Source organism: Salvelinus alpinus, chromosome 9 (genome assembly GCF_045679555.1).
Source record: "Salvelinus alpinus chromosome 9, SLU_Salpinus.1, whole genome shotgun sequence".
Lineage (NCBI taxonomy): Eukaryota > Metazoa > Chordata > Actinopteri > Salmoniformes > Salmonidae > Salvelinus > Salvelinus alpinus.
Window position 1 is genome coordinate 26,255,306 of NC_092094.1, and position 14,401 is coordinate 26,269,706.

Consider the following 14,401-nt stretch of genomic DNA (forward strand, 5'->3'; position numbering starts at 1 on the left):
TTCACAATTCCTGACATTTAATCCTAGTAAAAATTCCCTGTCTTAAGTCAGTTAGGATCACCACTTTATTTTAAGAATGTGAAATGTCAGAATAATAGTAGAGAGAATGATTTATTTCAGCTTTTATTTGTTTCATCACATACCCAGTGTGTCAGAAGTTTACATACACTCAATTAGTATTTGGTAGAATTGCCTTTAAATTGTTTAACTTGGGTCAAACGTTTTGGATAGCCTTCCACAAGCTTCCCACAATAAGTTGGGTGAATTTTGGCCCATTCGTCCTGACAGAGCTGGTGTAACCGAGTCAGGTTTGTAGGCTTCCTTGCTCGCACACCCTTTTTCAGTTCTACCAACAAATGTTCTATGGGATTGAGGTCAGGGCTTTGTGATGACCACTCCAATACCTTGACTTGTTGTCCTTAAGCAATTTTGACACAACTTTGGAAGTATGCTTGGTATATGTCCATTTGGAAGACCAATTTGCGACCAAGCTTTAACTTCCTGACTGATGTCTTGAGATGTTGCTCAATATATCCACATAATTGTCCTTCCTCACGATGCCATCAATTTTGTGAAGTGCACCAGTCCCTCCTGCAGCAAAGCACCCCCACAACATGATGCTGCCACCCCCGTGCTTCACGGTTGGGATGGTGTTCTTCGGCTTGCAAGCCTCCCCCGTTTTCCTCCAAACATAACGATGGTCAATATGGCCAAACATTTCCATTTTTGTTTCATCAGACCAGAGGACATTTCTCCAAAAAGTACGATCTTTGTCCCCATCTGCAGTTGCAAACCGTAGTCTGGCTTTTTTATGGCGGTTTTGGAGCAGTGGCTTCTTCCTTGCTGATTCCTTCCTTCCTTTTCGCACCAAAGTACATTCATCTATAGGAGACAGAACGCGTCTCCTTCCTGAGCGGTATGACGGCTGCGTGGTCCCATGGTGTTTATACTTGCATACTATTGTTTGCACAGATGAACGTTGTACCTTCAGGCATTTGGAAACTGCTCCCAAGGATAAACCAGACTTGTGGAGGTCCACAATTTTTTTTCTGAGGTCTTGGCCAATTTCTTTTGATTTTCCCATGATCTGAAGCAAAGAGGCACTGATTTTGAAGGTAGGCCTTGAAATACATTCACAGGTACACCTCCAATTGACTCAAATTATGTCAATTAGCCTATCAGAAGCTTCTAAAGCCATGACATCATTTTTGGGAATTTTCCAAGCTGTTTAAAGGCACAGTCAACTTAGTGTATGTAAACTTCTGACCTACTGGATTTGTGATACAGTGAATTATAAGTGACAATCTGTCTGTTAACAATTGTTGGAAATATTCCTTGTGTCATGCACGAAGTAGATATCTTTAACGACTTGCCAAAACTATAGTTTGTTAACAAGAAATGTGTGGAGTGATTGAAAACCGAGTTTTAATGACTCCAACCTAAGTGTATGTAAACTTCCGACTTCAACTGTATGTTGTGACAACATGATACGGCTAATGAGGTTGCTCTGAATTACAATTTTCTGAAGATGAAAATAAAAAGGAGATCATTAAATAATGTTTTTGGAATGCACTGAGAAAACTGTGGGAACAAGAGATTTATACAGATCAATTCCAGAAACAATTTGTATGTTCTGGATTAGATTTGTTTTGTTTTTCACCATTTGAAATAATGTATGTTAAATAAATTGGCCTTCTGGAATAAGAAATCATGCATTCACTTACTCCACTTTACCTGCATTGAGAAGGTTTGAGGTCAGAAACAAAATATGAAATCCCCACTGTGTTTAAAGGTCCAGCTTTTCCTCAATTAAAGACTAAAATACTTTAGCACCCAGTAGATTTGGAAACAACAGAGAGAACTATGGAAAAACTGACAACATCAATAAGTCTGGTTCTGCCCTAAACTGATTCATCTTCCATTCACATCCAGTGTCTGGCTCTTTAGTGCAATTCAGAGCTCTGTAAAGGGCCACTTAGTGGTCCCCTGGGCAGCTCGTTCACACATTCAGTTCTCCCTACCCTGACGCAGCCTAGAACAGTACTTGGTGTAAACAACACTGTTGGTTAGCTTAGCTCTTGACGCCAAAGACGTGAGACATGACAGCACTATGCACAGATGAAATCGATGAACAGCTGAGCAGATGAAAAGAGTCTCAATGGGTAAAAAAATAATACCCTGAGAGCTGGGAGAAAAACAGCAATAGAGTTAATTGACATGAAAACAGTGGCGGCTGTTGAGGAGACGACGAATGGGTGTGATGATGTGGCCAGATGCCAGTTCCAGCCAGTCCCATCACATGCTGCAAGCATGTGTCCAATTGTTAGAGGAATTGATTTTAATACAGGAATAATCCAGACAGTAACTGGGGTCCTATTGTTAAAATAGAGATCTCATTCTTTCCTCATCTCTTTCCCCATGCTTTATCCATACTGCCATGCCCAGTACAACAGCTCCACAGTGATGAATCTCTGTGAGTAATCTGGGATGGCTGTCCACCATTTCTTTTTTACAGCATACTTCTTGCTACACCATGCTGCTTCTGTCTGCAGAGGCAAAATCAAATGAGTTTTCAGTTTTCAGCCTTCCATTGACTGCCAAGGCCTCCACTCAATGAGCCATTTGGGTCAGAATGTAACGTAAGCTGCATTACTTTATCACTCTCTTCGTCAAGGCTTTCTACCCTTCAATGAATATCTGGTGGAAGAGAAAATAGTTTATCAAAGAGATACTTGTGTATTATAAGGATGAATGATGAATGGTTCTTGAACAGAGTTAGTTGTTCATTTTACTGCAGCTGACATAAAAGGACCCTGCAGACTCGCCACCAGCACCACACAATTGGTCTGAGACCATCAATGTTCCAGCAGAGCGGTTATTGAAGAGGTTTGTACCTTGCAGCAAAACTTCATCCACTTATGTTGTTCTGTTCCCTGCTCACTGATTGATATTGGAAGGCCGCCAAACTGAGTATCCAAAAAACCCTGATAACCCCTGCTGTGACCCAGAATTAATCAGCCAAGTTAATAATCACTAATACTTCATAATTCCCTTTGACTGGATAGAGGGCGCCTGTAGTTCTCTCCCTCTGCATTACTGAAGGAGAAGGGATTGCTGTCACACTCAGAATGCCCATCAATGGAAGTAAATCTAGGTAGAGTGCAGAACATTTCAGCACAGCCATTTTAATACTCCTTGTGAGGAAATGGACAGAGTTTTGCCAACAACGGAAACCAGACAGGACATTTCAGTACAAACCAGGACTTTTCAGTACAAATCAAGGACAAATTATGTCATAGTCAGTCTCATACATTTTTTGAGAGTTCCTAAAATATTGATTTGAGGAAATGGCTTTCCCTGTCTTTTGTTCGTTGTTTTACAGGCCCTGACAAGAAAGCATATGAGCAAACAAATACACAAACAAACAGGTGAGAGTCCCCATATTGGCGTGCAGGAGAGACGCCTCATCTAATCCGGCTGTTTTTAGCTACATGGGCTTATCGCTAGGCACAGAGTGGGGCTGGCAAACAAAGGCCAGCCGTATGTCGATGCAAATTAAAGTCATAGCGAGGGGCTTTCAGCGCTGTGGTGTGTCTGAATGAGGTATTGTGTGCAGTCTGCTGCCAGTGATTCTCCTGAGGTTTGAGTACAGGACCAACGTGAGTGCAGGCAGGCCATGGTAGAAACCAGTGGAGGCTGCTGAGGGGAGAATGGCTCATAATAATGGCCGGAACGGAGCTAATGGAATGACATCAAACACCTGGAAACCATATGTTTGATACCATTTCACTGATTCCACTCCAGTCATTACCCCAAGCCAGTTCTCCCCAATTAAGGTGCCACCGACCTCCTGTGGTAGAAATACAACCAGACACTGTGAAGGGCTATGATACACTTTAAAGTCCTTTCATGAAATAAAAACAATGTCAATGTGTGTTGATTTTTGTTACTATGTAGGCCTACAGTAAATGTTGCTTGTGTTAGTGGATTAAAATGCCTGTGTGCCTAGCATTGGGCCAGTAACTAAAAGGCAGCTGACTCAAATTCCACATGCCTTGAGCAAGGCAGTTAAATCACATTTCTCCTGTAAGTCGCTCTGGATAAGAGCGTCTGCTAAATCACTTAAATATAAAATGCCTCCCACGACCACCGTTTGCAGCAGAGTACTTTTTTAAAATTGTGAGCAAAAGGACTCAATTCAATATGCTGTGAATCCGTTCATGTATGGTAATAAAATGCTTGGACACATACACATGACTCTGAGTCATTAGTCCTAATATAAGGTTGAACACAGGGTCACTGACTAATGTGTAATCTATGTAAAGTATTTAGATCCCTGTTTTTTTCCCACATGTTGTTACGTTACAGCCTTATTCTAAAATTGATTAAATTCTATTTTTCTCTCATCAATCTACACACAAATCCCCATATTGACAAAGCTATAAAATAAAAAAATATAAAAATAAGAAACTGACATATCACATTAACATACAGTAAGTATTCAGACCCTTTTCTCAGTACTTTGTTGAAGCACCTTTGGCAAGGATTACAGCCTTGAGTCTTCCTGGATAGTACGTTACAGTCTTGGCACATCTGTATTTGGGGAGTTTCTCCCATTCTTCGTTGCAGATCCTCTCAAACTCTGTCAGGTTGGATGGGGAGCGTCGTTGCACAGCTATGTTCAGGTCTCTCCAGAGATGTTGGATCGGGTTCAAGTCCGAGCTCTGGCTGGGCCACTCAAAGACATTCAGAGACTTGTCCCGAAGCCAATCCTGTGTTGTTTTGGCTGTGTGCTTAGGGTCGTTATCCTGTTGGAAGGTGAACCTTCGTCCCAGTCTGAGGGCCTGAGCGCTCTGGAACAGGTTTTAATCAAGGATCTCTCTGTACTTTGCACAGTTCTTCTTTCCCTCGATCCTGACTAGTATCCGAGTCCCTACCGCTGAAAAACATTCCCACAGCATGATGCTGCCACCACCATGCTTCACCATAAGGATGGAGCCAGGTTTCCTCCAGATGTGATGCTTGGCATTCAGGCCAAGGAGTTCAATCTTGGTTTCATCAGATCAGCGAATCTTGTTTCTCATGGTCTGAGAGTCTTTAGGTGGCTTTTGGCAAACTCTAAGCGGGCTGTCATGTGCTTTTTACTGAGGAGTGGCTTCCGTCTGGCCACTCTACCATAAAGCCTGACTGGTGGAGTGCTGCAGAGATGGTTGTCCTTCTGGAAGGTTCTTCCATCTCCACAAAGAAGCTCTGGAGCTCTGACAGAGTGACCATTGGGTTCTTGGTCACCTCCCTGACCAAGGCCCTACTCCCACAATCGTTCAGTTTGGCCAGGCAGCCAGCTCTAGGAAGAGTCTTGGTGGTTCCAAACTTCTATTTTAAGCTAAATTTCGTGTCTCATAGCAAAGGGTCTGAATAGTTATGTAAATACATATATTTAAAAAAAAATTGAATACATTTATCATTATGGGATATTGTGTCTAGATTGATGAGGGACACTTTTTTTAATAATAAGGCTGTAACGTAACAAAATGTTGAAAAAGTCAAGGGGTCTGAATACTTTCCGAATGCACTGTATATGTTTCTATCAGTGAGTATTTATAATCCTTACAAGAACATTACATACCTAGCTGAATGACTTGTGGACAGCAAAGCAACAAGAAAGCCTGCTGAGTGGCTCAAAAATGCATTGTCCTACCCTGTGTGTCATTAACTCTTATGGATAAAACAAATTCTGGCCCTCATAAGACACACGGTAGAGGCCATGATGCAGTTGTTTGCACTGTAACTGAGTGATCAAATTCACCACATGCAGGGTAGCAGCTAGACCAGTTGGACTGAAATGGAGTATTCCCAAATTGCCACAGAGAATAAGAAATTGCTTTACAGCACAAAATGCCTTGGTGTGTGTCAATCTTGGTCTTAGTGTTTGCTTACTCAAGCATTTGGGTTAAAGTTCCTTCAACAGTTTCCTCTAGTAATTGTGTTTAAGAATCTGCATTTGAATTGAATCGAGTGTGGTGAAAAATACAACAACAAAATAACAAGAAAACAAGAAAACGATCCTCACGTGTTGCCTCCACTGAAAGTTTTAAAGAATTGATTCAGAGAAACTGATGTACCTGGCCAAGCTTTCCCACACTTGCTGCATTGGCATCAGACTGGGTTAATCAATCTCTGCACTGCTGAGGATGAGAATAGAATGGCCTCCAGACAGGTGGCAATGGTCTGGGCATGGGCGATGCAGCGATGCTACGGTAACGCCTGCACAAAAGCCTCATTAAATATTTTAGCCCTTATGCAACATTGATGGAGATTCAGGTGGACAGGCTGGAGAAGTGGAGTGGGTGTGGTAAGGTTAAAGCACCAACAGTGATGTAGCTCAAGTTGGGCGAACTCCAAATGATTTACACTTTGAAGGAGTCCAGTGTTTACATACTGTTGCAGGGAATGCGAGGTCTCTTTGCCAACTTCTGCTTGGCCACAGAACACAGAAGACCCTGTTGTAGTTGCAGAGGCCAAACGTTGGCAAAAAGGGAGGAAAGAGCAGTAGGAGTGAAGCAGAGCTGACACATCCTTTGCCGTCTACCAGTGGTAAGCGATTGATCATCTATGAGTGCTGATATGTTACAACCGTGTAACTAACTATTAACATAATTATACAAGAGATAAGCTGACAGGCCAGAATATAGAAGGGGAGCAGCACGCAACAGCACTCATTAATTATGACCCCTTCAGCATTTCTGCATACATTGGAACCGCACAGGCTGGTGGGGGAGAGAGGGACGGGTTGCTTGACAACGTCAAGAAATGATGAATGTGCATTGATGGGGAATAAAGCCGTGTGTAGTCAGGATTCTGAAGGATCAGATAACTAGGAATAATGACAAGAAGCTACCACGTGGGGAAATGTAAGTGGCTTGTTTCAGCTAGTTGTATGTTGTTCTTGATACCATGTCTAGTTTTGAAGTATTTTGACTTATGTCACATTTATGCTAATATGGCTAAAATTCACTAGCTAGCTAACCAACAACTGTAACAATGTATTTATTGTGCAAATGTATTTATGTCTCCAATAAACATTTGGAGACAAAATATAGTTTACATTATCAATAATCCTTTGAGAGAGAGAGAGAGAGAGAGAGAGAGACTTTTGACTTTTTGTCTTTCTTTATTGAAACATTCTCATTTCATTTAAAACTCACCCCCCCCTAAAATAAAAAAACAAAAATATATCCTGTACTGCATACATGTACCATACTCACCTTTCCATCTACCACATGATACAAACCACCATCACCATACACAAAAACAATATCCTCTCCTACAACCGTATATCCAAAACATCTTCCCCAGCAATACAGACAGCCCCCCCAACACACCATATCTCCTCAAACATCTCCACACATTTGATCAGTTTATAGAACTCAAACTCAACCCTAAGGCGCGCAGAGACCATCCCATTAAACAGTAGTAAAGGGTCTGTTATCCCCCCACCTTTGACCCTGTTTCTCCTTGTTAGCCAAATAGCTAATTTTGCCTGAGCAAACAGAAAATTCAACAAAACACATTTTTCTTTCTCCTTACTCGAATACCTGTATCCCATTATAAACATCCCAACAGCAAAAACCACCCCCAACCTCTCACACAGACATTCCAACAGAGACATTAATGGCATTAACCTGGTGCACACAGAAAACACATGAATCACAGTTTCTTTCATTTGACAGAAAGGACACCCCTGCCCAATTCCCGGATCAACCCGTGCCAACCAGCTGTTAGTGGCCAGGGCTCCATGAAGAACCCTCCACTGGAGGTCCCCTGACCTCTTTGGTACTGGGGGTTTGTAGAGCGCCCTCCATCTAAAACCCACCATACTCTCCGCCCCACATACCCCCTGCCACTGATGTGCCTTCACTCCTGTTAGGCTTCTAATGTTCCTAACCTTAACGCAGAGGTTGTAGAGGGCTTTACCTCCCACCCCCTCAAACTCCCCCAGGCTCGGAGTGTTAAAATCTAACAAGTCCTCCAGACCCCCTTGCCAGTCTCCAGTCTCTGCCGTCACCTGCAGTGGCGGAAACATTGGTGGCCCCTCTCCCTTTGGCCTCTCAAACACCCCCCTTACCGGCTCAGACAGTGCCTCCTGGACCTCCTCCAGGAATCTCTCCAGCAGCCTAAGAGACGTTATTCCTGTTTGTTGCGCCAAGACCTCCGGGGTTTTCCACCCCTCCTCTCCCAGCAGTCTCAGGTCACCTAGCCTTTGTAAACCCCCTGCCATCAGTTGCCTCTGCAGGGTGGCCGACTGAACCGATCTCAAAGGGATGGCTGGGTTGTGGAAAATAGGCTCCTCCCACACCCACTGCCCAGGCTCCACACCCCCTTCTCGTGTGGGCCTTAGCAGCTGCCAGGCCCTCAGCACCGCAGAGTAAAACTCTGAGAGACCTGCTGTACTCAGCCTCTCCAGCTTCATGAGGAACAGCTGCCGGTCCAACCCTAATCCGCCAGCTCTCCTCAGCAGCGCGCATGCTGGTTCCCTCCAGCCAACATCAGTATGGTACAGCAGTCTCTGCACCGCCTTTAGCCGGAAAGCAGCCATCCTGCTCTCCAGTTCCACCAGGCCCTGTCCTCCTTCGTGGACGGTCATGTACAACACTGCTGCCTTCAGCCAGTGATGGCCCGACCAAAAGAAGTCCACCAGCTTGCGTTGCAGGTCTGCAAGCAGACCGGCGGGGGGGTTGAGGACAGCCAGTTTATGCCACAAGGAAGATGCCACCAGGTTGTTGATTATCAGCACCCTCCCTCTATATGACACTTGGGACAGGAGCCACCTCCACCTGGCCAGTCTTGACACCACTGCCTGTGACAGCCCCTCCCAGTTCTTGCTGACCCACCTCTCCGAGCCCAGGTACACCCCCAACACTTTAAGCCCTTCACAACCCCACTGCAAACCCCCTGGAAGCAGAGGAGGAGCCCTATCCCCCCATGCCCCACATAACAGAGCTTTGCTCTTTCCCCAGTTTACCTTAGCTGATGAAGCTCCCTCGTACACCTTCAGACTGGTCTCTAGCTCCTGCATATCTTGCCCATCCCTGACCATCACAGAAACATCATCTGCATATGCTGAGACTGCTATTCCTGTCACCACATCCATGCCTGTCCAGCACACTCCCCGCAGTCTCCTGCGTAGCAGTCCTAAAAAAGGCTCAATGGCTAGTGTGTACAGCTGCCCAGATAGAGGGCATCCTTGTCTAATGCCCCGTCTCACCCAGACAGGCCTACTGAGCGCCCCTCCCACCTTAACCATACATGACGCCCCAGCATACAACAGCTTCACACAGTTCACAAAGCTCTTCCCAAACCCAAACACAGACATCACATTAACCTCTCTAGGATGAGAGTGGCGCTAGCGGCACTCCCCCCCCACCCCCACTGAAAAACCAGTGCCGCGAAATTCAAAAAAAATATTTTTTTTAAATATTTAACTTTCACACATTAAAGTCCAATACAGCTAATGAAAGACACAGATCTTGTGAATCCAGTCAACATGTCCGATTTTTTAAATGTTTTACAGGGAAGACACAATATGTAAAGATGTACATCTATTACCTAAAAAGACATTAGCATAATCCACCATCTTTTATTTGTCCACCAACACCAGTAGCTATCACCAATTCGGCTAAACTAAGATATTTATAGCCCCTAACCAATAAAAAAACTCATCAGATGACAGTCTGATAACATATTTATGGTATGGGATAGGTTTTGTTAGAAAAAAGTGCATATTTCAGGTAGATGGCATAGGTTACAATTGCACCCACCGTCACAAATGGAATAGAAAAACTACTTAGAGCAACGTGTTTACCTACTTACTAATCATCAAACATTTCGTAAAAATACACAGCATACACGAATCGAAAGACACAGATCCTGTGAATACAGACAATATTTCAGATTTTCTAAGTGTCTTACAGCGAAAACACAATAAATCGTTATATTAGCATAGCACATAGCACATAGCAGCCCAGCATTGATTCTAGCCAAAGTGAGCGATAAAAGTAAACATCGCCAAAATATATTAATTTTTTCACTAACCTTCTCAGAATTCTTCAGATGACACTCCTGTAACATCATATTACACAATCCATATAGAGTTTGATCGAAAATGTTTATATTTAGCCACCAAAATCATGGTTAGACAATGTGAAATGTAGCTCAGCTGGTCAGAAAAAGTCTGTGCGCCACTTAGACAGTGATCTACTCTTATACATAAATACTCATAAACGTGACTAAAAAATATAGGGTGGACAGGGATTGATAGACAATTTAATTCTTAATACAATCGCGGAATTACATTTTTTAAATTATCCTTACTTTTCAATACAGCTTGCGCCAAGCGAAGCTACGTCAAAAAACATGGCGTCCGAAGCCACTAAAACTTTTCGACAGAAACACGATTTATCATAATAAAAATGTCCTACTTTGAGCTGTTCTTCCATCGGTATCTTGGGCAAAGGATCCTTTCTTGGGTCCAATCGTCTTTTGGTGGAAAGCTGTCCTCTTGCCATGTGGAAATGCCAACTGCGTTCGGGATGAACTGGAAGCGTGCCCAGCAATTCACAGCCTTTCAGAAATAAATGTCCCAAAATCGCACTAAACGGATATAAATTGCTATAAAACGCTTTAAATTAACTACCTTATGATGTTTTTAACTCCCATAACGAGTAGAAACATGACCCGAGTAATATTACTCCCTCCACTAATGCTTGGAACAGGTGCGGGTCGGTGCCCTCTATGCGCATGACGCAGCTCCAAAAGACTGACTAGCCTCAGGGTTTTTTAATTTATAGTGCCTGTGAACGTGCAATCGACCCGATTCAAATCGTCATCACGTAAAGACATCCAGGGGAAGACGTAAGCAGTGTCCGTATAGTCATAGCAATAACAGTGGCCTTTTAACTGACTCCAGAACAGTGGCCAAAATTTCTGGAATCTGACTCCATGTCAGGGAAATTGCTGTAGAATGGGCTCTGTTCCACTTAGAGACAAAATTTCAACTCCTATAGAAACTATAGACTGTTTTCTATCCAATAATAATAATAATATGCATATTGTACGATCAAGAACTTTGTGGGAAGCCGTTTCAAAAAATTACACGATTAGCATAAATAGCCACAACAGCGCCCTCATCCCCAACAGGTTAAACAGATACTCATGATCCACTCTATCAAAAGCCTTCTCTTGATCTAAAGAGACCAGTCCAAAGTTCACATTAGAACCTCTCGACAAGTCCAACATGTCCCTAATCAAGAACAAGTTGTCCGTGATTGAGCGTCCCGGTACACAATATGTCTGGTCCTTGTGTATTATAGAGTCCAGATGGGACTTCAGTCTGTTAGAGAGGACCTTGGCAAATATCTTATAGTCCGCACAGAGTAATGCCACAGGCCTCCAGTTCTTAAGTTCACACAAGTCCCCTTTTTTGGGCAGGAGAGTCAGTGCCGCCCGACGGCAGCTCATCGGCAACTCTCCTACCTCGACGCATTCACGCAACACGCAAAAGAAATCCTGTCCAATAGTTCCCCAGAATTTTTTGTAAAACTCCACTGGAAGTCCATCGACCCCGGGTGCACGACCGGGGGACATCTGGGTTACGGCCTCTGCCAGTTCATGTGACAACAGAGGAATGTCCATTTCATCCCTCTGTGCCCGAGAGAGCTTAGGGAGTCCTGCGAACAAGACCTGAGCACACATAGGATCACACATTTCTGCCCTATACAATTCAGTATAAAACTCCACAGTCCGCTCCCGCATCTCCCCCACCACAGAGGTCACCCGCCCATCAGACAGCCGTAGACAATGCATACCCTTGGCTTCACTGCTCTGTCTTTCCAAACCAAAGAAGAAGGAGCTGGGAGCATCCATCTCCTTGAGCATGGAGAACCTAGCTCTTACAAGTGCTCCCTTTGCTTTAACCTGGAAAAAACTACCCAGGTCCCTACGTAATTCGGCTAAGTTAGCCTGGAGGCCTACATTGCCTTGCCCCACCATCTCTACCTCCATCTCACTAATACACCGCTCTAGTTCCCCCAATACTCTCCTAGCCTCTGAGGATGAGAGAGCTGTGTACTGTTGACAGAAAAGCCGAATTTGCACTTTCCCCACATCCCACCATTGACTCAGAGACTCATACTCCTCTCTTCGCTGCCCCCATCTTTCCCAAAAAGTCTGGAAACCTGAGCAAAAAGTGGCATCTTGTAAGAGCTTTACATTGAACTTCCAATAAGATGCCTGCCGGGGCCCTGGTGAAATAGACAGCCGAGCCATGGTTATGTGGTGATCCGAAAACCCCACTGGGAGAATGGTAGCACCCAGCAGCCTATTGCTCTGATTCCTGGACATGTAAAAACGATCAAGTCGAGCTGCACTCACCCTAGCCCCAAAAACCTTCACCCACGTATACTGTCTTGTGTTTGGATGTTTAGTTCTCCAAACATCCACTAGGTCAAACTGATTAAAGATGTCCCTTAACACTCCCACTGACACTGAATGAGGCTCTTCCCCATTTCTGTCTTTTGTAAAATCCATTGTACAGTTCCAGTCACCTCCGATCACCAGCGTCTCCTCAGGCGCTACTTGTGAGAGTTCCTGTCTAAGACTCCCAAATAGAACCCCTCTTTCTCTCCCTGTGTTAGGCGCATACACATTTATAAAGACAAAACCCATGTTGTTAATCTCTGCTTTAACAACAAGCAACCTGCCCCTACACACCTCCTTTGAGGAGCAAATTTTTACAGCCAGACCCGGTGCAAAAAGGACTGCCACCCCTGCACTAAGATTTGTCCCATGGCTCAACACACTTGCCCCTTTCCACCAGAGCCCCCAATCAACTTCATTCACCACATCACTATGCGTCTCCTGCAGAAACAACACCTGTACTTTCTTTTGTTTTACATATTCACCCAACACACTCCTCTTTCCCGCATCTCTGGCACCATTTATATTAAGCGAGCCTACCCGAAGAGTCTCCATAAGAAGTGGGAGAAAAGCCAGCAGAGAAATAGACCAATAGGAAAGCTCAAAAAGCCCCAGTGTCAGTAAGAAATTAAACATTTAAACAGTGTCTGAAGGTAAACCTTTACGCACTGTTGTGACCCACTTCCTCAACCTAAACCGTTTCTTGGGTGAGAGGACACCATGCCCCTCATTTCTCATAGCATGTTGTACTGATCTTACAAACTTTCTAGAATCAGGAAAAAAAGCCTCAAGATTAACTTTTTTCCCCTTAGTCTCATTCAGGAACCTTGTCAGTTCTCTCAACGTGTACTTAGACCCCTCTGGTTGACTGGCTGTCAGCTCCGGGCCAATTGAAGAGGAGTCTGAAAAAAATAACTCCTCATCCTCTTCCTCAGACTCACTTTCCTCCTCTTCTCTATCTCCCACCCTGACCACCTGCCCTTTCTCTCTGGTTAGGGCCTCACCCACAGCAACAGGCAACATTTCCATGGTGCCTTTGTCCACACCCTTTTTCCTTTTCCTCTTGACACCCTCCTCCTCCCCCCCTAATCTCTTACACTTCCCCACTATACTCTCCTCATCCACTAGAATAACCTGACTAGACCCAGTATCATCTACACCACCCTCCATAGCATGACTCGGCCCAGCATCATCTGCACCACCCTCCATAGCATGACTCGGCCCAGCATCATCTACACCACCCTCCATAGCATGACTTGGGCCAGCCTCAGCTACCCCACCATCCATAGCCTGACTAGACTCAGCCTCTGCTATACCACCATCCATATCCTGCCTAGACCCAGCACCCTCCATAGCATAACTAGGCCCAGCCTCAGCTACCCCACCATCTCTAGCCTGACTAGACCCGGCCTCGGCTTCCCCACCATCTCTAGCCTGACTAGACCCATCCTCCACTACCCCACCATCTCTAGCCTGACTAAACTCAGCTACAGCTACCCCACCATCTCTAGCCTGACTAGGCCCAGCCTCATCTACCCCACCATCTCTAACCTGACTAGGTCCAGCCTCTGCTGTCTGCATCTCCTTACCCCCTGCACTTTGACCTCGATTTCCCCCACTGGCGCTTGTACCCTCACCTTTTCTACGGCCTTTGTGTGGGCACGCAAAACTCTTGTGCCCCAAATCCCCACATTCAAAACACCGTAGACTATCTGTGCTGGCAAAACCTGCATAGAGCCCCTCCCCATGTCTCACTTTAAAGTGCACATTTAGCTGTTGCTCGTTGTTGTTCAGAAACATAAACACTTGCCTCCGGAACGAAACAACGTGTTTAACGGCATCTGCCTGAAACCCTGCTGACAGTACACGGAAACCGCTAGCAAACTTACCAAAACGACTCAGCTCTTTCCTAATTTGATCATCCGTG